This window comes from Lissotriton vulgaris, chromosome 4_1 (genome assembly GCF_964263255.1).
Source record: "Lissotriton vulgaris chromosome 4_1, aLisVul1.2, whole genome shotgun sequence".
Lineage (NCBI taxonomy): Eukaryota > Metazoa > Chordata > Amphibia > Caudata > Salamandridae > Lissotriton > Lissotriton vulgaris.
Window position 1 is genome coordinate 829,101,100 of NC_141691.1, and position 26,732 is coordinate 829,127,831.

Sequence of the window (26,732 nt, forward strand, 5' to 3'; positions counted from 1 at the left end):
TAATTAGTGGCAAATATACTTTGGCCAGAAACGGCACACTAAATATGGCCTTTATGGACCTTTCATCGGCCTTCGATTGTGTCGACAGAAATAAACTTTGGGATGTCTTGCTGAAAATGGGGGTTGAAAAAAATCTAATCAATTTCCTGGCCGATCTTCACAGCGACACACAAGCGAATGTGCGGTACACCAAAGACCTAAAGTGACCAAAGACTTTAAAATAAATCGGGGGGTCAGACAGGGCTGTATTTTAGCGCCTTTTCTTTTTAATTTATATATTAATGATTTAGAGGAGCATCTTTTAAAAACAAACACGGATTACCCATACTTAGGAAAAAGGGGCGTCCCTGTCCTTCTCTACGCTGACGACGCCGTCCTTATCTCCAGAACTGCACTTGGCCTTCAAATTTTATTGGATTCTTTTTTTAATTTTATGAATTCACGAGGCCTGTGTATTAATAACGCCAAGTCATACATCATGAAGGTAGGATATGGGTTCAAGAAGACTTACCCATTCTCCATTAATGGGGAAAAAATACCCTACACAACAACCTTTTCCTACCTTGGCGTACTGTTTGACAGTAAACTTACATGGGGACCAGCATTAAAGAAAAAGAGAGGAGACTTAATAAGGACCAGTGCGGCAATAATTGATTTCGCTCGTAAAATGGGTAATACACCTGTGGTTGCGCTAATGAAACTATACCAAGCCAAAAGCATATCAGTTGCCTGCTATGGGAGTGATCTCTGGGGGTTCTTACCAGTGTCTGACTTAACTACCACAGAAAATAACTTTTTAAAACAAGTCTTATGTTTACCGAAGAGCACAGCCAACTTCTCCACCCATGAGGAACTGGGCACGCCATATTTAGAGGACAAAATCGCAGTAAACCCCCTCTTGTGCTGGCTAAACTGTTGGATGAACAACGAAATACCTTTCACCCAGAATATTTTATCTGAAGCACTCACATGGGATGGGAAACTAAAGATACCCTGGATAAAGTATATTCGAAACTGTCTTCAAGACCTGGGCAGGTTGGACCTCTTCTTAACACCACAGTCAGTAACAAAGCATGATGTAACATCTGTAAAGGCTACATTTTTAATGACCCGTCAGATGGCGAGGGGAGAGACTGAACTGAAGAAGGGTAGTGTGTTGAGTCATACCTTATCCAAATCATGTATTCAAATAGAACCCTATTTATCTTGGGCCATCTCCAGATATGAGCGCTTTTTACTGACTAGATTTCGATTTGACCTTTTTCATCTGATGCTAGCCGTGCCCAGTGGAGCCCATAGGGGACAAGTGATGCCAGCTTGCGGCTGCGACAATAAGTCTCCGCAAGATCTGGCGCACTTTTTATTTATATGCTCCTACTACACTTACCACGAAAAATGTTTTTAAAACCTCTTCTTAAAAAATTTAATTTTGTGCAAATAAGGCCCGCACTAATTTATCCTAAAATGTTGCACTGTGAAAGCACTTTATACGTATGCAATTTTTTTAAGACAGCCCTGAGATTTAGGAAAAGTATGGAAGGTTAATAAGTATTTTGATGAACTGTACAGTCGCTCTTGCATGAGCTGTGATAGGCTATAACGCAACCCACTGTTTTATATCTAAACTTTTTAATTGATGAATTGATTACATATGTGTTATATTTTTTCTCTGTACTTTTATGACTGATCTTACCCTCAGTCGAATAAAGAAATTTTGAATTGAATTGAATTGTACTGGAAACAAAAGAGTATTCATTGGGGAGGTTCAAGTTGGCCTAGAATTTCTTTGACCTGCTTTTTTGCATCATTTGCAACGCCCACTCCTGCACATATAAATGTTTTAATGATTCTGGAATGTGGTTGGAGAAAGCATGCAAAATGACTCTTTCCTCCTTTGGGCAATCAATTACAAACTCATGCGGCTAATCTATTTCGGCTAGCAGTATGTCATATCCATATGTCAAATTATTTCAAAAGAGACCTTTCATTTTTCTTGAGATTTCTTGAGATGTCCCCCTCCATTTGAAGTGTAATTTTGTACAGTCTATGTTGGACACTAACTCTCCTATCAGGTGTTTCAACATGGATGTGTTCATTCAATACTCCTGTCACCAGAAAATCCTTCAGATTCTGGCAAGCTAATATTACTTGTGCTGCGCTGTCTAGAATCGTCAGTGCCCATTCTCTGTTCAGAAGCTGAGTCCTCATTAACCTGGCCATGTCTAATTTTTAAGCCAGCTACTTTCTTCTTTTTGAATTGAGGTTTTGCTTTAGGTTGCTCTTCCTGTTTGATGATGTAATCTGAATTTCGATGTGTTTCCATTTTTGTCGTTGGTCGGTCTTCTTGCTTTTGTTCTGATAGCCCGTCTCTCTCCGAATTTTTTGATGGACCTTGACAGGAACGAAAGGAACATGGATCAGTGTCCTTATACCTATCATGTTTCCTAATGTTATCATGATTCCGAAGGCTGACCTCTTTTCCGAGGACTCCCGTTGGGGAGACCCGCATCTTGATTGTGAATTCTTTTCGCCATTGTTATTTTTAGAATTTTGTTTTCCCATTTCTTTTTAGAAGAAGTGGGTGCTTGCTTCAAGTTGTCCTTGTCAAGACTACCCGCCATTTGTGGCTTCCCAGCTTTGGTTCCCTAATTATTTCTACTTAATGTAGCATAGGTATCTTTAATCATTTTTGGTAATTCTCGCTCTTTATTTCTAGGTGCTATTTCTCTTAGGTGGGTGTGTATGGCCACTGCTGCTGACTCCCCCTTTATGTTGCTCAGTGTTGGACCCGGCCCTTTTGGCAGGTTCACCCCAAAACTTTTTGCTTTTTCCTAGCCTATTTCTGTAACCTGGGTTGGTGATTTTAGTCCTCTGCGCACTTTCACTGTGATACAGTGTAAAGTGCGTAAGCTCTCTGTGTATGTGTGGTGAGTTGCCTGCCCTCCCATAGGAATGCATGCAGGATATGTGTGACCATGGTAGTTCCTGATGTGTGGGGAGTGCAGGATCGAGTTTGGTATGTGTGAACTCGTGAGATTGAATGCTGCGAAATGATGTATGCAGCATGATTGTGTCTAGTGTGGAAGTGCCACTTCTAGAAGTTGGCATGTTAGTGGAATTTGTATCTGGCGTGTGATTGGCTGGAGCTGGCTGGTGAGCCTGGCTCCAGGAGTCAGGATGGGTCTGCCCCAGTGGTGAATGGTGAATGGAGAGATTAGCTTGCTGATGTGAGGGAGGGGTACACCTGGGACCTGAATAGAGCTGGTCCTTCCCTCCACAATGCTGGCTCCACCCCCTGTGGTGTGTCTGATATCCCTAGCCAGGCCAGTGAAAGGAGTTCCCCATAACCAGTTGTAACTGGTTTTTACATTGCCTACACCCTGCTAGACAAAGGGATTTTTGTGTATTAAAAGAGGCTTGCAAAATGTTCTTGTTTCTGACTGGAATCAACCAGGGGCGAGCTGCTGCTGGGGCCCAGGGGAAGGCTTGCTTTCCTGGGCCCTGCCCAGCCCCTGGATACCTGATGGACTTTTCCTGTAGGACTTCTCTTGGACCTTGTTGCTGGGACCCGCTTTTTGCTGTAAGGGTGCTTTCTGTGGGATTGGTAGTCTCTGTGCCAACTTAGCGCCTGGGAAAGCGCTTTATTTTTACTTGCCTGCGTGTGCAAAGCAGGTGCCCACCCTGCATTTTGGCTGTGCTATGTTTATTTAATTTGCGGGTACCGTCTCGCGTCATGGCCGCCCACATTGATATTTGATTTCGAGGGAGCCTACCCCTCATTTGGTGCACGAATTGCCGCCGCCGCCCGTGGCCCACCTGGTTATGGGTGGGGCTGCTGGACGGAAGCGGAACTGATGTCGCGGCAAGAGGGGAAGCTGATCTGCATCCTGAGGAGGAAAGGAGCCCACCCCGGCTCCTCGAGTGCCGGTGCGGGGCTCCCTTGGGTTGATGGGAGCCCCGGGAGAAGATGTGCAGCCTGTCATCTTGCGGAGGGGGCGGGAGGCACAATGCCGGTGCCTGCCCCTCTGCGCTGCTCGCCTGAAGCGCCGCCCAAGGTCCGGTGAGTAGGCCGATGGGGAGGCAGCCTAGATGGGAGTCCCTCTTGGGGGGGAGGTGGAAAGCTCTGCTGTGGGCCGCATGTTCCCAGGCGGGCCAGCGGTAGCGGGCTGCCCCAACGTTTTTCTCCTTCCTTGCAGCAAGCCCCATGAGGTGCCAGTAAGGGCACCTTGTCTGTCCCTGAGCGGCCCCGTCATGCAGTGGGCCACTCCTACGTTGGGCCAGGTGTGGTTCCTCGGGCCCAGAGAGGCCCAGGCCTTGTTGTAGGCAGTATTCAAGCGCCCAGTTTGGCAACGGGCCGCTCCACCAGTTTGCTTATAATTGGTCAAAGGGTCCCGAGGGACCCCATGGACATGTCGTGTTGCTCGCCCAGGGTGGGGGCGGCCCCGGAGGGCAGTGGGTCACCCCACCATTTTGTACGGAGCCAGAGCGCACCGACATTGAGGCATTTTTGTCTTGAGCCGGAGGGTTCCAGTTGGCATATATTTGTTTTCAGATCCAAGATGGCTCCAACAGTTGGTGCAGTTTTGTTCTAGGGCCAGTGAGGGCCCTGTCGCAGTTTGGCTGATTTACAGCTGCCCAGCAAGTAGTGGGCAGCTGCACTGTTTAGGCTTTTTGTTTCTTTTAGGGGGACCTGTTCTTTGTGAACCCCGGAGTGAGTCGCACTCCCTTCACCCCTACCTTGGCCTGTCACAGCTGCGCAGCACTTAGTGCCAGCTGCAGCGTTTAGGCCCTTGGGATTGTCATCAGCTGCCCAGCAAGTAGTGGGCAGCTGCAACGTTTAGGTTTGCGCCAGTGGCGCACCCATGACTGGCGCTGCATTGGCAGCGCGCCCTGACATTCTGGACACAGGGCATTTGAGCCCCTTCTTGAGATGGCCAGTTGGCCAGGGGGCTGGTATGTCGGTAGGGCGCAAGGCCCTAAGGTGATTTTTGCACAATGTGATTTTACTATGTTTATGATGGTAATTGCCCAATGTGATTTTTGCGCAATGTGATTTTACTATGTTTATGATGGTAATTGCCTAATGTGTTTTATGGGGTAGAGTGATGTGGTGCTAGGAAATGTAATGCATTTAGTATGTTTTACGCACCCTGTGTTGATACCTCTAGAGATGGTTTTACCTGTGGAGGTTTATGTTAGTGAGATTATGTCTCACTCTTTGAGTTACGCCTCTAAATGTGAGTTATGCTTAGGGGGACGGTCTAATGTGTTTAGACTAGTGAGGATATTGCCTACAGTATTTTTACTGGTTAGACCTAAATGTGATTGCTGCGTAATGTGCTTTGCCGTTATGATTGTGTTATACTTATAAAGGTGCTCATGCTTAGAAGTTTGCTTTGCCTAGTATGTTATACTAGAGAGGTTATGTGTCCATGTGTGATCTATGCCTATGGTTATTAGTATTGCGTAGTGTTACCAGTGGTTACTGGTTGTGATCTATAATTGTTATTTGGTGTGACAGTTATTCTAAGTGCTAGTTCTACTAAGTGCTGATTCTGACAGTGGCCCACGTGGCCCTGTCCTGGTGTAAATAATCCCTTGTGAATATTGCCCTTGCCAGTTGGCACAATGTATATTGTCTGATACTATCTGATGTGTTTTGACAATACAAAAGTTATTTTTATATAACCTTGTGTGGAGTTCCTTTTGTGGTGTGCCTAGGATGTTGTTGCTGTTGTGTGCATGCGCAAATGCTTTACACATTGCCTCCGGGATAAGCCTGTCTGCTCGTGCCAAGCTACCAAGGGGGTGAGCAGGGGTTAACTTGGCGTGTGACTCCCTTGCCCTGACTAGAATGGTGGTTTCTGCCTGGCTTTGGCGTAATACTTAGCCACCCAGAAATCCCAGTTCTAACACTCAGCATGATTGGGGAACCAAAGAAGGACGCCACAAATGGCGGGTAGTCCTAACAAGGACAACTCGAACCTGGATGTGTAGGTGTATAGACGTATAGCTAGGTGTATCTGTATGTAGCCAAGAAACCCTTAGGGACGGTGGTCAGTCCAGGGTTTTTCTAGAATCAATATGTTTTTAAAACAATCATGAATGTTTTTAAAACAATCATAAATGTTTCTAAAACAATCACCAATGCTTTTCTAAACAAGTGTGATCATGCACAGCTGGCTGTTGGCCAAGGATGAAAAAAAGTGGTGACCCATATACAGAATATTTCTGCTGTGCCAGAGGACATGTTTATGTATGTTAGGCACAGGGATTATGATAGAGTACGGAGAGCTTGATGTCGAAGAGACAGGAGCAAGCAACTAGGTGAGAGGTCACCTGTTTTGAAGCTTTATTGTTGTGTGGATGGGAAAATGTATATAAAATGGGGTAAACTGGACAGGACCATCCAAAAGGATATGACAAGTCTGTGTGTGATTCTGGAAATGCATGTATTTATATGTGGCAACTGTATTTATGTATAGCCGTTTTTCATATTGCACACCTTTTAATGTTTGTATGTTTTGTATAATAACCAGACAATTATGTAATGTGTGTATATAGTGAGGTAGGGGATATGGATCCCAATCGTTTTCTTTACCTCTATTTTGTGGACGCTAGTTGTAAGTATTTGTAGACTTCCCCTAAAGAGCCTGTAGTTCAATTCTACCCTAAAGCTTGGGTTTCTTCCATTCCATAGTCTGGGTCCCTTCGCTTTTGAGGTGCTGCCACTGTGTTTCATTCATTTTAAGGCTTGCTGGATACACATACCAATTGCTGTTTCCTTTTATAGTCAGAGTGGGGTATTAGTGGGTATTAGTTTTGGTAGGTAGATGGTTGGTGTGGTATGTATTTTAGAGAGCTTTGAAGTTAATTATTGGGCCCAGTGGGCCTAAATGTAGTGATTTTTTAACAGTTTTTTTGTGTCCAGGCTATAACAAGTTGAAGAACATTTTGATACTGTGATATTAAACACTTTTTTTTAGTATATTGATGAGATACATAGGCAGCCCTGTGTAAATGACCATACAACAGTCTCAGAGAGGTGTTTAGAGTTTAGCAGAAGGCAGACTCCTACAAAACATGACGGATGTCCCATACACTATAATACAAGTACCATAGGCTATAATGCAATTGTAATACAGCAGATGGGACATCTGCCACATCTGTGATGGAGTATCAAATCTGCCAAACTCTAAACAATGCCCTTAGTGTGCTCTAATTAGTTCCCGTGTCAGCTCAACCGAGAAGTCAGCTTTAGGGAGGAAAAGGAGGATTTAACACAGCAGGGAAAGCTATAGGTTGATTCACTTGAACACCACATTTTCCTGGAGACAGACGTAGAGCTAAAAATTGAATTCTAGATTCTTTATTCTCAGAACATGATTGGAGGTGGTTCAAGGATGGGGGTCTAATCAAAGGAATCTGAATCAGGTTCTGCTGCTCTTAGTGCAAGGATCACAGTCTTTGCTTCATTTATGCATTGGTGTTTTCGACCAACCAATATAGAAAATAGTGCCAGTTTGAAGTGATGTTGCCAGGGTTCTTTAGTCCTGTTTACAAATCAGTGTTTACTTTGGATCTGTGAATATTAATTTGTAGGTTCACCTGGTAAAATGCTATGAGCTTTGTTAAAAGGAAAACATATATCTTATAATAGGGACTAAGGAAGGATGATCCAAGTGGCACTTCTCATTTCTCTATGCTTGATGATGATTACAAATGTCATATCTAATCTTTGTGGTTGCAGTAAGATAAGTGGGATCAGATCCATTCCCGGTCAGATTTGGTAATGCCTGTAGTCATAAAGCAAAATGAATACAGAAAAATAAATGATCACACAGTTTTTGTTTGCTCCTCTATGTGAGGTGAAGGTCTGATTCAAGATTCCACTTATGAAAGATCTTAAAATGTGCACATGTTTGATCAAATCTCTGAATGTTAATGGATTTACAAAGTATTCAAGTACTCCCAGAAATCTGATAGGCATTGATTTGCTAGAGGACTCCTGTGCACAATATTTACTGGTGTCACATTTTAAACATGTAAAATTCTGGTTGAGTAGTATCACAAAAGTATTCCTGTACAAATAAACTTTTACTTTGCACCTAGAGCTCGGATTTGCCCATGGAGAACACCACCTTCCCCATTTCACCCTTAGATAGTAGATTGTTCCATCTCTATTCCCACCTTTGAAATCCATTTAATACTGCTTTTCACATACAAATGCTCGTGTTCTATGGTGTGAAGCTACCTGCAAAGGCTAAGTGACTATCCCAAAGTATTGCAAGATATCAACAATCCCACCCCTAAATCTGAACCTGAGAATAATTCACCACTGTGGCCGAATTTCTGCATCAGTAAGTGTACCTTTAGAAAGTGAAATGCTGCGAAACCTGATTGTTAATTATTTGCTTATTTTACACACTTTTATTCAACTTAATTTCTAAAAATATTTTGTGACTGATGCCCCAGAGTGGAAATGATCTAAATTAACCATGAAGGCTTTTCAATCTGGGACCCTTGAAGGATCCTGGGCCCACTGACACAGTAGCACTTAGTCAAGGATATTTTTGTTCTGCATGGAAGGTAAAGGGAAACTCCATTCAAGTCAATATCCAAGTGCAGTTTAGCCAATGTGGTTGAAAAAAAAGAAACTGTTCGACACTTAAGGCCATATGTAGGAAGCTGTTTTGCAATTGCAAACACTACGAATCGCAAAAATTAGGGTGTATGCAATCGCAAAACAGACCTTTCCTATGTAGGAAAGGTTTCCGTTGAGCAAAAATGGGAATCGCTAATTTAGTGATTACCATTTTTGCGTACCAATGATTCTGCTAATTGTTTTGCGACATCGCAATCTGCGGCACATAACTTGTTATATTCGCTACTAGCGTTCTCGCTAAATGGGAATTCGCAAATTGAGATGTAGGTAAAAGTCACGAATTGCGATTTTCCAAAATTCACAATTTTGCACTTCTCAACTACCACCAACTCTGAGCAGGTGGTAACCAGGTGCTACCTATTTAAACAGGTCCACAATGCCACTTGGATTTCCCACCATGGCTGTCCTGTGTGAGATAGCCTGGAGGCTGCCACTCAGAGATGCTACACAGAGCAGGAGACACCAGGAAAGGATTTATAGACCTTCTTCCAGCTGACTGAGGAGGAGATCCATGTGAACCAAAGGCTACACCCAGACAGCATTCCTGATTTAATAGAAGAGCTGACACCCATACTGGAACACCCCACAAGCAGGGCACACACCATTCCCATCCATGTCCAGGTTCGGTGCTCACTGCACCTCCTTGCATCAGGGAATTTTCAGGGGATGATAGCCACAGTAGGAGGAGCCTCTCAGAGTGCACTTTCGTGCTTCTTCCATGCTTTCCTTGATGCAATGGTTCAGAGGCTGCATCCCCACATCCAATTTCCCAGCACACAACAGGCACTAGATCAGACCAAGCAGGAATTATATCAAATAGCCCAATTCCCCCACGTCATTGGCTGCGTAGATGGAACCCATGTCGCACTCTCACCCCATCACAGAATGAGTGTGTGTTTAGGAGCATAAAGTCATATCATTCCCCGAATCTCCAGGTAGTGTGCAACGCCAAACATATAATCATTGATATTGTGGCAAAATACCCAGGAAGCACACACAACTCATTCATGTTTCGCCATTGTGGATTAAATCGCTGACTCACAAATGGTGAGTTTGGAGAGGGCTACCTGCAAGGTAAATGCATGGCTTGCAAACACACAACCAGTAAAGGTTTGAGCTGGCAGGACAGTATTGAACATAAATCTACTTATACCCTGCAGGTGACAGTGCGCATGCTGTACGTAACTACATCCTCACACCGTACCTGAATCCAGCCACTGCAGGTGAGTGGAGGTACAACAGCACCCACAGAGCCACACGCTGTGCCATTTAGAGGACCTCCGGAATCCTTAAGAGCCTTTTCCGCTGCCTCCATAAGAGTAGAGGTGCGCCTTTGTACAGCCCTGAGACATCTTGCAAAATTGTGGTTGCCTGTGCAATGCTACACTACATCGCTACCAAGAAAGGCACCACAGTGCATCTGACAGATTCAGACACATTGGATCAGGAGGGACCAGCTCCCCGTCGCAGACCAGCAGGTGGGGTCGGGGAGGCTGCCGTGCTCCTGAGGCGAGGTGAGATCAAGCAGTACTAATTCTAAGTGAGTAATGAGGGCACAATACCACAGAATGGTGCTTAACTGGGATGTTTATTTCATTTGGTGTAGGAAAACATCTGTCACACCTCATGACTTTATTGTGATCGCTTGCACATGTTCGTGCCACAGTGCTAGTATTTCCATCAACCAATAAGACAATATGGAATGTGTTGCTTCACACATAGCAATAAGTTTCTGATGTATCTTCACCTCCTACATGCACACCCTGTTGCCCCTCGCTCAGGGTGCCCACTGCCCTCCCTGGAGTCATCATCTACTCTGCCCTGGAGCGCACTCCACCATCTGTCCGGTGGAATTGGTGGAGTGATGCTGCTCCTGCTGGACTGTTTGAAGTGATGCAGCTCCTGCTGGACTTTTTGTCTGTATCCATTGTGCTAAGTGGGCCTATGCCACCTGTTGCAGCTGCACGCATCTGGTCCATGCCATGTGTAACCTGCAACAGGACCCTGCCCATGTCCTGGCAGCAGAGGGCCATCTCATGCTGCATACTGACACATCTTCGGGCCAGCACGGATGTGGCGGTTGACTGGCGGTTGTGTACAAGTCCAGCCGGGTGTGATGACAATGTCTCTCCCTACGCCTTGCTGCCCTGTCTCTCCTTATCATCCTGTACAGTCTTTCCAATGCACCTGTCATGGCCATTACACCAACCTGCAACTCTGTCATTTTATGATTATGTGCAGCCAATTGGCGCTGTATTGATCTTATTACTTTGACTTGCAGGCACTGTGCTTTCAGCATGCTGCCTTCAAGGCCCAAGAACACTGTGTCTTCATTGAGCAGTGCTGGTAGACGGCCGTGCCCGACCCATTCCCTTCTCTGGACTGTACAGGGGACTGTGTGGTCTGCTGTCCTGTGCTCTGCCTCTGGACTGGCTGTGCCTCTCCTTCTGTGTCTTTTGCCTCTGCCTTCAGCAGTGGTAGTGGTGGCACTATGTTACACTGTCTGCATGGCACAGGGTTTGCTGGTCTCGCTGCGCACTGCTCCTCCTGCCCTGCCTCGTCCTCATTTTCTGGTGTGTCCTCCCCTTCTGCCAAGGTTTCCTGTGTTGTTGGTGGTGCTGTGAATTTAAATGCACAAATTAATTCTGTGTCCTGTCTCCCATTTGTAATGCATTACAGTTTACAATGTTAAATTCACATGAGTACTATCTTTCTGTTTTCTTAATTTCCTGAATGACTCATCACTATTTCACCTTGCTGTGTCTCACTGGTCCAGGTATCGCAGTTGACTACAACTCTCATAATGCATTTCTGGGTGTGCTTGTGGACATGCACTGGAGTTGCATTCAGGTTTGGTGTCTGGGGGTGTGAGTGGGTTGGGTATGTATCAGGGGGTTTTGGTATGCATCTTTCCTTGTCTGGTGTCTGTATATATGCGCTGTCCAGATCAGCCACGCCACTCACACTCTCAGGCTGAAGGGTGCCCTCAACCAGCTCCACCAGGGGCGTTGAGTCTGTTGCTGTGGGCGTCCCTCCACCGGCCTTTTTGGCCAAATCCAATCTAGTAGCCACCCTCTCCTTTGACCTTTGACGCATGTCATACCACCATTTTCTGAGGTCTTCGACTGAGTGGCGTGTCACACCAATTGCACTTACTTTCTCCTTGATGTCAGTCCATATTTTTAGTTTTCGTGCCTCTGGCACATGTAGTGAACTTTTTCCAAACAGGAGGTAATGGCTGCTGACTATTTCCTGGGTGAGGACCTCCAGCTCCCTTTCACTACATTTTTGTTTCCTCTTTCTGGGATTTTCTTCCTGCTGCTTCCCTGTCCCCTGGGACTCCATTTCTCCTGCTTTCCGTTGCTGAGTGCAAATTTCCATCTCTCCTCACAGGCTCTCACTCAGCTTCTGGCTCTCACTCAGCTTCTGGCAATCAGGTGCAGCATGGGCAGTCACACTTCCTGGTTGTGATGTCATCATTCTGCACCTGAATTGCAGATTCCCGGAATTGCGATTCCTTAATTGTGTTCTCGCAATTAAGGAATCACAATTTAAGTAATCGCTATGTAATTCTGCGAATTTTTGGGAATCGCTATTTTTTGCGATATTTTACCTATATCAGAATTTGCGATTCTCAAAATTTGATTCATAGAAAATCGCAATTTCAGAATCGCAAATTCATTTTTACCTAAATATGACCCTAAATCCCAAGTTAGTACGTTTATTTCAAATTTAAAAGCAGATTAATATAAAGTAATTGGAGCATTATCATATAGAAATACAATGCAAATGGTGTGAAGCCAAATCTCCGGAAGCGGTTTACCCTATATAACAAAAAGAAAACAACAAATTCAATCATAGCTACTTAAGTAATGAGGAAACAAAACTTAGCATTAAATTGCATAAATTCGTCACTGAAATAAGAATGAAGCCCCTATCTATCCTTACACTACTCTAAAGTGACAGCCCTAAACTAAAACAGAAATTTAAAGGTAAGGTAAAATAGAAAGGTATCAGCCATCAGAGTCCTACGTAGAATAAGCTCCAACATTGGTTAAGTAGCATAAAGACACACTAACCAAGAGATGAGGTCTGCATCTCAAGGCTTCCTAAGTCCAAATGCTGACTATTCCTCAGTACGTTTCTACATAAACATCAGTTACATCTAAAGTAAATCCCACAAACTCTACTCAGTAAATTTCCTTAACACTAACACACATTGGCTTCTTTTCACCACCTAACCATTCCCATAAATCAATAACTCCACCGACCTTGGTCTTGTCTCCTTTCCCCATAAGAACTTGCCTCCCATTTGTTATGGCATTCCTTTGTGCAAGTTGTTGCTTCTCATACCTATCTACTAAGAACAAAGACCCTTTCTCTCAACTAACAAAGTCTTGTCCACCTGCAGTGGGAAAAAAAAATACATGCAACATTTCTACTGCAAGAAGAAAATACGAATTCAAATATTTAACTGAGATGTAAGCTTGAAATCAAAAACCTCCCAGGCCCAAAAGTTAGGCTAAGTTAACAAGCGCACGGGTTACATTAAGTGCACTTCTTTTTGCATAAATAATCAAAAAAAGTGTACTTTTGTTAATTAATACAGTAGTAAAAATTATTCGCTTATAGATTCTAAACACATGTATGTTCCTTTAGTAAACATATCACTATGTAATCACTTATCCATGAACACGTTCACAAACATTATTCATGAAATAATTATATGGAAGCGTCACAATTCTATAGGTTACGTCCCTGAATACACATATAAATTACATTAGTTGCAGGAATTTTTTAAGTATGCGAAACCAACATTTTTTTAATAACATTAGTCACATCATATATATGTGAGTGCAAACTACATATGATTAGAATGCACTCCTAACGCATCTCACACTGGAGTCATTTTTACATCTCTCTACCCTCATGAAGAACTTTTGACAAGATAAATGAAAGTTGGCCATTATAAGTTATCGTCGACCACTCGGCCAGGACCAGGCCTGGCGCTGTTTGCTTCTTTCAGTCTCAGGCCGGCCCGGGGCAGAAAAATTGACCCACCTCACTCAGGGCTGCTGATGCTGACTGCTGTTGGTGGGGTCACGGTGGCACTATGGCAGACACAGGGGGGTCGGGCTAGGCGGCGCTAGCCAGTAGCCACTGCCAGTAGCCACTGTAGGAATAGAAATTTAAATTATGGCCGCTTCAACTACAGTCCGTGCGCACCTCTGCTCCTCTCGTCAGTGACACGCAGTTAATTGCCCAATGCGCATGCGGGAAATGGAATTACAGCCACACCCTAGAGAGGCGCGCCACGCGCAGACGCGGCAGAGAAGGAGACAGGCAGGGCTTTAAGTGGGATGAAAAAACTGGGGGGTCTCTCAAAGGGGCGTGGCCAGTGTAATTAGGGGCGTGGCTTTAAATCACTTACGCAAAAAATCTGTGCTTAGCATAGTGTGCCGCCTGACTTGTAATTTGCTGTTTCCGTCATTGCATCCAGATATTTGATACAAGTAACATACCTACAATAAGTAAGTAATATTGGCTTTGTCAATGGTTATTAGTTGCATAAGATAAATAAGCTGCAACTATGACTTGTATATAATATTGACAAAGCTTCCAATTAATTCCTTGGTGACCCTACCACAATGTTGCTGCTCCTGAGTTTCAGAAAGAGAAGGGAAATCCAGAAAGAAAATGACTCTTAAAGGATTTTCCTTCCCCTACAACGCTCCCCTGGCATGACGTCATGCTGTAACTTCTCTACTACTGAGAAGTGAGCAGTGTGAGCAGCGCACATCCATGTGCCTGGTGCTGTCTCGAAACGGGTCTCTGTCAGGCTTTGTTTTGAGCCATGCCACTGTTTTCCGGAATGCAGTGACAGCAAACAGCGGTCATTCCTGTCAGGGGGGAAAAAAACGGGCTGCCTGTGTCAGGGCTCAAAACAGAGCCCGATAGAGACCCGTTTCGAGGCCCCCAGAAAAAAAACTGCCGGTGCTCAGACCCCTTGAGACCCGGCCCACTTAAAGCCCTGGAGACAGGGCATAATTCTGCGTGCTGCGCACAGGCACCTCCTCCTCCTTGCTCCGTTTGTTTAAGTTAGGTTGCACATTGAAGCACTTGCTGCAGTGCTGTACAGTGCACACACCGGTCAATCAGGCTTGCTGGCGGCGGCGCTACTATTCGGGGGCCGGGGCAGCCAAGCTGCATCGGAACTGTCTGTAACTTCGAAGTCTGAGAGAGTGAGAGTCTCATGATGTGGCTTCTTCTAAGTGAGTGACATGACGCTGCTGGGGGCCGATTTTCAGTCCGACCGTCACAGGCTGTAACGGGCGGACTGAAAATCGGCCCCCAGCGACAAAACCGGCGGCCCCCTTTTTGAAAACCGGCCCCCACCCCCTCCAGCCTACCGGGGGATTGCCCGGTGCCCGGCATTGCCAGTCCGGGCCTGTGGCCCTGCTCCTCTTAAAAAGAAACTGAAAATGGCTTAACAATTTCAGAATCCTGAAAATCAAGACAAATATTTCATGTGGGGTCCTAGGTAAGTTTAAGAAATATCCTCCAGGTAAAGCTAAATCATTGCAGCTCCAGCGACTGGCGCCATCTAGGGGTATATCCAAGTTAGCTTCCTCAACATCAATAATCAAGGCAGACTTGCTTCAAAATCTCTAACCAAATGTTGCAGCAGAGTTCAGGCGCCAGAAGAGCACAGGGCTCGGGTGTCGAATAATACCTTCTCTCTGCCCACCCTTCTTTCTGATGGTCCTGCAGAATTACTCGGGGTTGATAGTCAACAGGGAATGTTTCTGAGGCTGCACAATATTTTTGTAATAAATGTATTTCCAGTCATTAAAGAGAGTCATGAAAAAAGCCTCATGCGGCCTCCACTTTGCATGTAAAACGTACATTTCTCCCAGAGCTGCAGCAGTTTCTAGCTTCCAGCGCAATCAGCATACATGCTCACGACTAAATAAGGAAGCTACGTCACACATAACATAATTTCTGTGTGCAGATGGCTCCCCTATTTTTTGCAGGAAGATTTAGAGGCGGACACTAAAACACCTTCTGTTTGTCCTTTCAGAATCCCTGTAGTGAATTTACATGCATGTATATCATGATGATATCCCTGTTCTGGGATTTAACAGCTATGTTTTGGTAACTCCCATTCAAATTCAATAAGGCGACAGGAAATGGTTATGTTTCAGCTCTGTTGAGTCCCTTTGAAGCACCATTTTACATGAACAAACATGTGCTCTGTTTGCCTGACTGAAATGAAGGTACGACATTAAGAATGGACGCTTTCATCTGTGTGATAGCTAAGAACTGGCTTCGCCATTTGAAAGCACTCAAATGCAATAATTTGGCATTCAGTAAAGTGCACTCTGGAAATGTCACGTTCGTTCAATGCATTATTCATAGCCATTTATGTGCTATTTGGCTGATACACACATATGGGATGTTTTTATCCAAACCACGCAAGGTGCAATTCACAATGCTGAGAGCAAGAAAGCTGCTGCGCGCATCTGGTCTGAGCCCGCCCCCGGGTTACAGACGTGCACGGCCTTTGGGGCATTCCGGGTCCACCCAATGAATAGGAAAGGGTTACTTTAACCTCTCTATTAGAGCGCCATCTTTAAAACACACGAACACAGGCCTCGCCTAGCTTTACACAGAATGGCCCCAGTGACTTTTTATATCTGTCCAATAAAAAGGCTTTATGAGGGTGATTTATCTGCCCACAGCAAGCAGTCTCGCTAATAAGCAAAATATTTAAATTGACGCATTAGCTGGTTTTCTTGGAATTCCGCTGGCAATTTCATCACTCACCCATGACTCACGCAATAAAAAGTGTTCTGTGCAATTAATTTCATTCAAGATTATGGGCTGGGTAGTACTTGTTGAAAAGCAGGACAGAAGACTGGTCAGTAAAAAATAACCACAGGCAAGACTTTGCACAAGTATCGAACATTTATATATTTGGACTCCTAAATTCTGAAAGAGAACAAAAAATTAAGGTCGACCTATCCTTTCTTCATTCATTACAGATTTTCTACATGCCATCTATGATTCTAGAATTAAAAGTTACAAGTTGGTGAATCCATAGATGTTTTATTGATATACTAAAAACACTGAAATGATAAGAGAAGGACTTTATGGGCCTTATCACATGAAGGGATTTACTAAGGGTTTGTGTTAAGCGATGTATACCAATGCAAACCATCGCAAACAACTGCAAACTGCAGAAACACATCAACTTTCACGTGCAAAAGGTATTTTATGCTGAAAATTGTCCCTCAGGCTGAGTGTAGTGATGGGAAGAACGTAAAACCATGGTAGTAATATATGAAACAGGGGAACCCGTAAAGGTAGCGGAGGACCTCGGGTAATTATCAATTTTAAGGATAACAAAGGTCTTAAGCTTTAGGATACTTGAACGAATAATAAGCACAGGCTTTGAATAAGAACTGTGTGTCTTTTGCCTCCAGTGTCCAGCCGGACAAGGAGGTGTTTATTTCAAGGAATTAGTGAATATATACAAATTTTAGAGTGGAGCAAGCCACAAATTAATAACTGGGCACAAAGGATATTTATAGACAGATACTGTGATATCAGTTCTTGAGCATCACTGTACTTGATGGTGTGATGTGCATACCTTTGTGCTGTGTTCAGGCTGCCAATTTGTTGATGCAGTGCTGACATCTTTGTTTGCTGTTTACTTGTCGCATGCGCAGTAACAGTAACCTTCACTTTTCTCCCCAAGTGGTCCTTTTGAAATCGCCAGTGTAAAATCTAGCATTCAGTCTGTTTCTGTGACTTCATTTAATGACCCATTATGAATGCTATTTTAAATTCAATAAAAATTGATGGTTAAACTAATGAGATAACTTTTTCTTGTTTGATTTTATATGAAAGATGAATAGACGTACATTAGAACTTTGATTTAGTAAGTGTAACACTCACCAGCAGTGCATACGGTCTTGTTCAGGCTATCCTGCTGGAATAATCCAACACAGTCATGTTCACATGAGGGACGGGCAGCTCACTTACTGTATCATGCTTCAGTGAGATTCATCGGTTGACTTTACCATTTCTATACACCAGATCAGCTGTTTTCACTTTTTGTTGTGCAAGTGCCAACCGTTTTTTTCGCAGTTACAGGGAAATTGCAGAATTTTCCAAAAGTTAGAGAAGCGCATTAATGCTATCGCATGGGGACCTGAGAGGTAAGATAAGATCGGCTCACCCTGCGTCAATGGCCAGCTTGCCTTTGGAGGCAAGATAAAGAGTGACCGGCGTGGGACCATATTAGTAAAGGTCTGGGTGCAGGTACGAGGGGTGACATACCCAACGGCTGAGACCTACAATGGGTAGAATTTATATTATTAAAGGGAGGTATATAGGTTGGAAGTAACTGCGGCATGCAGGGCGAGCATGCTTACCGGGTAGCAGGGTTCCAAGGTGACGATAGTTCAAGTTGGAGCAAGCCGCTTTTGCGGACTGCGAGATAGATTCTTGCACTAGTGCTAAAGGGAAGGAGTAGTGGGGTGGTTAGGGATGAGAGACCAACAAGGGGTAAGAACCACAGCGTGTGTGGTGACCAGGCTTACCGGTTAGGGAAGATCCAGAATGTAAATTTAGCAATGTAAACCAAGCCGCAGAATCGGTCTTAAGTAGGGTTCTGGAACCATGCTGTGGGAAGGAAGTGGAGGGATAGATAAGGATTGGAAGCGTAGCCTGTGATATGATGGTGAGTAAATAAGGCGAGCGTGCTTACCGTCTCCAGTCTTCAGTCTGTCACAACATGAGTGTCGCCGGTCACAGCAATGACTGAGCCGAGAGGAGGCCATATTTAAGGCACTTCCAATTGGAAGAACTAGGTCAGGTGATCGGGGATATGGAAATGGAGGAAAGACTCCTGGTTGTCAAAACACTGGCCATCTTGGAGTGTGAAGGAATCAAGGTGCAAGGTTAGTCGTAGTAGAGAGACAGAATAAACCAAGTAAGAGAAGTTTTGTCAAGAATAGCAGAGCTAGTACAAAAAGGAGCAGGACAAACCTTTGTACATTCCAGTAGAGATACAATCAGCAATACAATTAAAAATCCCATTAAGACAAGGAAATGTAAGATAGACTCCTAGTTGTCAAGAACAAGGCCATCTTGGAGTGTGCAAGAATAAATAGGCATGGTTAATTGTTTTCGTGAAATGTACATTATTTATCAGGAAACACAACATTATGTCAGCTGAAGAAAACATTGTTGTCACTGTTATTGCTATGTCTATGTATTGTCTTCATTGACATGATTTTAGAGTGAATGCTGCTATGATTGAAGTGTATATGTGATTCGTTTATTAGGTCTCGGCCTAGAGATGCGCTGAAAGCGCGTTCTCGGCAGAGAATTATTGCAATCGTTTCAGTCTCCAAAGCCGACAAAAGGAGACAAGAGCTGGGCACGCGCCCAGCATTCTCAATGGGAGAGGTGCGACAAGTGCTGGCAACGCGCGGATTCGGTCGCGCGCACGCTCACGGCGCCAGCGTCCCCGCCGCGCGCCGATCACTGCTCTCTTCCCGGCCGGCATCGAGAAGTTTCACGCAGTGATGGCACTGAGAGGTAGGTGCTTGTTCAGAATGTTATGTCCTCTTATTGCATGGACTTGCTGGGGTGTTTGCAGTGTAAAGTACCGGAATGGCGGGAGCAAAGAATGATGTCAGATGTGCTTTGAAGGATTCTGCGAATGTACACAGAACATTCAGTACAGTCTGCTCTCTGAGCGTGCACGTTACTGATCGCCTATTCTTTATTGGACACCAGGGTGCGCCATGTGTTTTTTTTAATTCAACCCACCGAGATAAACATGTCTATTCTCTTCTAGATAAGAGTGTTAACCGGGACCAGTGTAAAATTAGTCGGTAGCCTTGCCTGCTTTCAGAGTAGTGAGTAGTGAGTGGTGAGTAGTGAGTGGTGAGTAGTGAGTGGTGAGTGCAGAGTGCAGAATAGTGAGTGCAGAATAGTGAGTGCAGAGTAGTGAGTGCAGAGTAGTGAGTGCAGAGTAGTGAGTTGTGAGTGTAGAGTGGTGAGTGGAGAGTGGTGAGTGCAGAGTGGTGAGTGCAGAGTGGTGAGTGCAGAGTGGTGAGTGCAGAGTAGTGAGTGGCGAGTGCAGAGTAGTGAGTGCCGAGTGCAGAGTAGTGAGTAGCGAGTGCAGAGTAGTGAGTGCAGAGTAGTGAGTGCAGAGTAGTGAGTGCAGAGTAGTGAGTAGTGAGTGCAGAGTAGTGAGTGCAGAGTAGTGAGTGCAGAGTAGTGAGTGCAGAGTAGTGAGTAGTGAGTGCAGAGTAGTGAGTGCAGGGTAGTGAGTAGTGAGTGCAGAGTAGTGAGTGCAGAATAGTGAGTGCAGAGTAGTGAGTAGTGAGTGTAGAGTAGTGAGTGCAGAGTAGTGAGTAGTGAGTGCAGAGTAGTGAGTGCAGAGTAGTGAGTAGTGAGTGCAGAGTAGTGAGTAGTGAGTGCAGAGTAGTGAGTAGCGAGTGCAGAGTAGCGAGTGCAGAGTAGTGAGTGCAGAGTAGTGAGTAGTGAGTGCAGAGTAGTGAGTGCAGAGTAGTGAGTGCAGAGTACTGAGTAGTGAGTACTGAGTAGTGAGTGCAGAGTAGTGAGTGCAGAGTAGTGAGTGCAGAGTAGTGAGTAGTGAGTAGTGAGTAGTGAGTGTAGAGTAGTGAGTAGTGAGTGCAGAGTAGTGAGTAGTGAGTGCAGAGTAGTGAGTAGTGAGTGCAGAGTAGTGAGTGCAGAGTAGTGAGTAGTGAGTGCAGAGTAGTGAGTAGTGAGTGCAGAGTAGTGAGTGCAGAGTAGTGAGTAGTGAGTAGTGAGTAGTGAGTGCAGAGTAGTGAGTGCAGAGTAGTGAGTGCAGAGTAGTGAGTGCGGAGTAGTGAGTGCAGAGTAGTGAGTGCACAGTAGTGAGTAGTGAGTGCAGAGTAGTGAGTGCAGAGTAGTGAGTAGTGAGTGCAGAGTAGTGAGTGCAGAGTAGTGAGTAGTGAGTGCAGAGTAGTGAGTAGTGAGTGCTGAGTAGTGAGCGCAGAGTAGTGAGTAGTGAGTGCAGAGTAGTGAGTAGTGAGTGCAGAGTAGTGAGTAGTGAGTGCAGAGTAGTGAGTGCAGAGTAGTGAGTAGTGAGTGCAGAGTAGTGAGTGCAGAGTAGTGAGTGCAGAGTAGTGAGTGCAGAGTAGTGAGTGCAGAGTAGTCAGTAGTGAGTGCAGAGTAGTCAGTAGTGAGTGCAGAGTAGTGAGTAGTGAGTGCAGAGTAGTGAGTAGTGAGTGCAGAGTAGTGAGTAGTGAGTGCAGAGTAGTGATTAGTGAGTGCAGAGTAGAGAGTGCAGAGTAGTGAGTGCAGAGTGCAGAGTAGTGAGTGCAGAGTAGTGAGTGCAGAGTAGTGAGTGCAGAGTAGTGAGTGCAGAGTAGTGAGTAGTGAGTGCAGAGTAGTGAGTAGTGAGTGCGGAGTAGTGAGTGCAGAGTAGTGGGTAGTGAGTGCAGAGTAGTGAGTAGTGAGTGCAGAGTAGTGAGTGCACAGTAGTGAGTAGTGAGTGCAGAGTAGTGAGTGCAGAGTAGTGAGTGCAGAGTAGTGAGTGCAGAGTAGTGAGTAGTGAGTGCAGAGTAGTGAGTAGTGAGTGCAGAGTAGTGAGCGCAGAGTAGTGAGTAGTGAGTGCAGAGTAGTGAGTAGTGAGTGCAGAGTAGTGAGTAGTGAGTGCAGAGTAGTGAGTGCAGAGTAGTGAGTAGTGAGTGCAGAGTAGTGAGTGCAGAGTAGTATGTACAGAGTAGTGAGTGCAGAGTAGTGAGTAGTGAGTGCAGAGTAGTCAGTAGTGAGTGCAGAGTAGTGAGTAGTGAGTGCAGAGTAGTGAGTAGTGAGTGCAGAGTAGTGAGTAGTGAGTGCAGAGTAGTGATTAGTGAGTGCAGAGTAGAGAGTGCAGAGTAGTGAGTGCAGAGTGCAGAGTAGTAAGTGCAGAGTAGTGAGTGCAGAGTAGTGAGTGCAGAGTAGTGAGTAGTGAGTGCAGAGTAGTGAGTAGTGAGTGCAGAGTAGTGAGTGCAGAGTAGTGAGTAGTGAGTGCAGAGTAGTGAGTGCAGAGTACTGAGTAGTGAGTGCAGAGTACTGAGTAGAGAGTGCAGAGTAGTGAGTGCAGAGTAGTGAGTAGTGAGTGCAGAGTAGTGAGTGGTGAGTGCAGAGTAGTGAGTGGTGAGTGCAGAGTAGTGAGTGCAGAGTGCAGAGTAGTGAGTGCAGAGTAGTGAGTGCAGAGTAGTGAGTGCAGAGTTGTGAGTGCAGAGTAGTGAGTGGCGAGTGCAGAGTAGTGAGTGCAGAGTGCAGAGTAGTGAGTGCAGAGTAGTGAGTGCAGAGTAGTGAGTGCAGAGTAGTGAGCAGTGAGTGCAGAGTAGTGAGTGCAGAGTAGTGAGTAGTGAGTGCAGAGTAGTGAGTGCAGAGTAGTGAGTGCAGAGTAGTGAGTGCAGAGTAGTGAGTGGTGAGTGCAGAGTAGTGAGTGGTGAGTGCAGAGTAGTGAGTGGTGAGTGCAGAGTAGTGAGTGGTGAGTGCAGAGTAGTGAGTGCAGAGTAGTGAGTGCAGAGTGGTGAGTGCAGAGTGGTGAGTGCAGAGTGATGAGTGCAGAGTGGTGAGTGTGTGAGTGTGCAGGGTGAACAGTGTGTGAGCGTGCAGGGTGAACAGTGTGTGAGCGTGCAGGGTGAACAATTCCAATCCAAACCACATAATTCCATTACACACCACATGCATACACTCCATAACACATGGCTAAAAGACATTGCCATTTACAATGCCATTAGCTCTAACTCAAATAAATCCGAGACCTATTGCATTTCCAATGCCTGTATTCATATTTATTGTACATGTTTATAATATTCTGGTTATGTCCCTTTATGTCTAGCTATGTGGGATTGTTTTTGAACATATTTTCAGTTGCCCTAGGTCTTTGCAGTTTAATTTTTCCCTGCCTAATGGAGCTCAAACCCTTTTGCAGGGGGCCCTTTTTATTTACTTGGTGGTAAGTTAAGGCAGTGCATGCTACAGACAACTTTTATTAACTTATTTTGTGGACAGGATTCTGGAGGTGTTAATGTTTGACAAGAACGTTTGTGTATATTTGTTTTGAGGCATTTTATTTTTATTTGTGGTGATGTGTGCAGGGGCCATTCACATCAGCACTACCACATGGATTCCTTTTCTCTGTTTCAATCTTGTTCTGTCTAAAGTTCATACATTAGCTCAGAGAAATTCTGAATTACATTATTGAACTTTAGACACCTCACATAGAAAAAAACAGGTGTTTGGCCCATCTTAATACAACCCCTGTTGTTTTTGTGCTGCTGTATTTTTGTGCTGCATCAATGCAATGTGCTTTTGTTGTGTTGCACTGCTGTTGTTATTTTGCATTCTGTTTTGAATGCTTTGCTGTGATAGTCTGTGTTGTATATAAATACGTTTTTGTGTTGCTCTATTATTGCATTATATTATGTTGCTTACTTTAGATATATGAACAAATGCGCCGACTGGTGTTTTTTGTATTTTCTCCTTGTCATTCAAAGTATGGAAATACATCTTTTTTTTCTCTGCTTTCTTTATTTAGATCCTTCAAAGCCATAAGGCTGAGTTTTTTTTATTTTTCACTTTTCAGTATTTTAGGAGCTATGGTATTTTCCATTGATGTAATTGAGTGTGCATAGTGTGTGGTGAGATGTTTGACATCTGTAGATGTAGTAAGGTATGACATTTGCATTCAAGTTCTGAGTTGAGGTAGTCTTTGTCAAGGTTTCTCATGTCTTTTATGTTGGCTATTAAGAATGTGTTTTTATTTGAGCTAATCAACAATCTGGATAAGCTTTGAAGTATGAAGAAAGGGATTGGGACACGTGAGGTGACTTAAGAATCTTTGGACATTTATCTAACATAAGATAGAAGACAGGAACCTGGAAAGGGAGACATTGTGAGCAATTTAGGGAATTAGAATAACCACAACAAGCAAGTTGTAGTAATTCTTTAAATATATCTTATCGTTAGGACCTTCGACACATAGGAAGAAACAAGGAAAACAATGTTACTGTTATTTCTCGGAATTGATCGCTTCAGATTTTTATCATATGTGTTTTCATTTTGGTATGTGCAGGAGTGTATCCACCTAAGCATTAGTCAGCTGTTATTGTTGTTTGTGTTAGAGCCTTGTCATCTTTCTGATGTCATACACTTTAAATAAATGACTGAGGAAAATATGAAAGATTTACAAAAATATTCACACATAAACTCTCATCAGCCCACCACCCGATAACACTCCACTAAACTCCCCTGCCACCTCAAAGGCAACCTCACCTAAAGCTTCCATATCATGACATCTATTGAATAGAAAATTGACAACCTCACCATTTTTACAGGATCACTGACCAGCGAATTCAGGGATGCCATCACCACTCGTGATAAGCACAGCAGCAAACAAGACCTAAGGTTCTTGTCTGCTGAATTAACTTGTTGGGCAACACACCACCAATGACATAGAAGAATTCCTTAAATCCATAACTGATCTTGATAGATAGAACATAGCCAGAGAAAATCAGGACGTTGCGCCCATGCCCACCATCAGAAGCAAAAAGAGGATGCCCCAGTCCTCCATAACCATAGCAATCTATTTGAAATCCAAAGTACCAGTTCCAAATACTTCTTCTAAGCTGGTCTGCCCATGATCTCAGACAGAGTGAAACGTTCAAAATAATAATATGCAGCGTTTCTGGGTGATATAGAGGAAGGGGTTTGTGGTATTGCGCTCTAGGTGTGTGGATGTTAGGGTATTCCGGTTTATGACATCTAAGAGGCTATGGATCAAGCTTCTATTACTAATGGGATTTGAAGTTATGGGTGACTGGTGGAAGGGGTGTGTGGTATTGAGCTATTGGTTATTAAGGGTTAGAAACTCAAGGTCACGGCATCTATGGGACTGTGCACCAAATCTATGTTTTTTAAACAGATCTGATATATGCATATCTAGCCTTGGAATACATTTAGTATTTCATTCAATTTGAAGCTAGTAGCATTGTTGCCTCATCAAGTTCCCTTCACCCTCATCTTGATTTATCTGTATTTAAATACTCTGCTGTGAGACTGCTACTGGCTACAGATTTCAAATCGATGAGAAGTCTCCCAGAGACACTGGGGCAGATTTATGACTTTATTGCATTGCTCTTGCAGCATGTATGGTGTTGCAAGGGCAGGGCAATAATTAAGCCCGATTTACTAAGCAATGCAAGGTCACCTTGTGTGGCCTTGCATTGCTTGGTTAATGAAGAGTGATGAAAGGCAGCTCAAGTCAGTGCCATGCATCACTCTGCCCTGCTAAGGCTTTCTACAAGTGGAGCGTTTGTGTTCCCACGCATCCACCCATGGACTTTGGCGCATTTCCAGATTTACCAAGACTGTTGACCTTGGGAATACATCAAAATGCGACACCTTCCCAGGGAAAGTACAAGGAAGAGAAATATATTTCTCTATGTTGTTTCCTCTTTCTAGTGAGGAAAATGCCTCTAAGGATTCTAAGGATTATTTTTGTGCAGGAAGGTGTGCATTCTTGCACAAAAACAATCCTGCCTACAACACAGGCATCCTAGCACCATGGCACAAGGGTGCAGCTAGGCAGCAGATTGTACACAGTGCAGTCACGGATCAGTATTGCGTAATATATGGGTAAATATGGTGCATTTCTGCCCTCTCCCTTTCATGCAGCGCAGTACAGCACAGCAAATTAACTTGCTACATTGCATGAAATAATGATACATCTACCCCTCTGTTTAAACAGGAAATCATATTGATGTTTGTGAGATGTTTGCTTGTTTCTATCAGTTGCAAAGGTTGTTCTAGCCTCAATACAATCTCATCTAAGCTTATATTATCCATTTGATATTATTCCTATGGCAAAGCTAGGTTGAGGCAAGTGGGTGCAGACCATTACATTAAAGGTTACATTTCATATGGACACCTACAATAGTCAGGCTTGTAGTGCTATAGTGCTATAGACTGAAGGACCCTTTTCTTATTGTAAGAACAGTGGGAATTAGGTGACTCTTGACTCTTATGGTATCGTGACTAACTGACTGGTGTTTGGTAGGTTTAATACTGCTGATTACAGGATTCCCTTCCTGCGTTAATTTTCCAAGTTTTGACTCACAATAGAAAGAAACGCTTCACAACTACAGTGATGTTGGTGAGCTAGCCAACTCCATATTAGACTGAAAGTCCTGCAATGTTTTGTATACTTGTTTGTCGAAGAAACAGCTCTAAACCATTTGAGATACCTCTAGTTTTATGTTACTATTTAGAAGCCAACTTTATCTTATGAATTAGCTAGTTGTCTAAAACCAGTATAAGAAGAATACATAGAATTTTCGATATTATCTCTTGTCAAGTCTCCTTTTCTCACGAGGTTGATGACCACTGCTTTCTTATATGACTGTAGAAATTCAGTGAACAAGACTGAATCATTATAACATTTGTGGTCTAATCTGGATAGAACCTACAGAGAGGTGGAAGGCTCATCAAAGGTCCATGTATTTACAGCAATTTTCTTGCCAAACACGGTGAGACTTCAGGTCGGTTGTATGGCAGTGGCATGCATGGCTGAAACACGTGTGCCTCTAAAACGCATATCCAACCATGAATGCATCTTAACCACCCATTCATTTACCACGCATGACTTTACTATGCAATTTTGTTGCAAAGGCATGATTGGTAAAGGGATATCCATGGTAAAGTTCACCACTACCCTGACTCCTCCTCCCCGCACTAAAATTCTATCCCCCTAGAGGCCTAAATGATTACCTGCCCTTAAAACTACCCCTTCCCTTCCCACCCACCCTGAGGCCTAAAACCCTCCCCCCTTTAAAAAAATGACCAACCGTCCCACCTTGAGCCCTAAATCTGCCTCCCGCCCCTAAAAACTCCCCCAAACCCACCCCCAGTGCTTTAAACTACCCCCCCAACCTGAGCCCTAAAACCCTGCCCCATTCTAAAAAGACTGCCCGATCCCCCCGGCCCTGAAGACTAAAGCCAC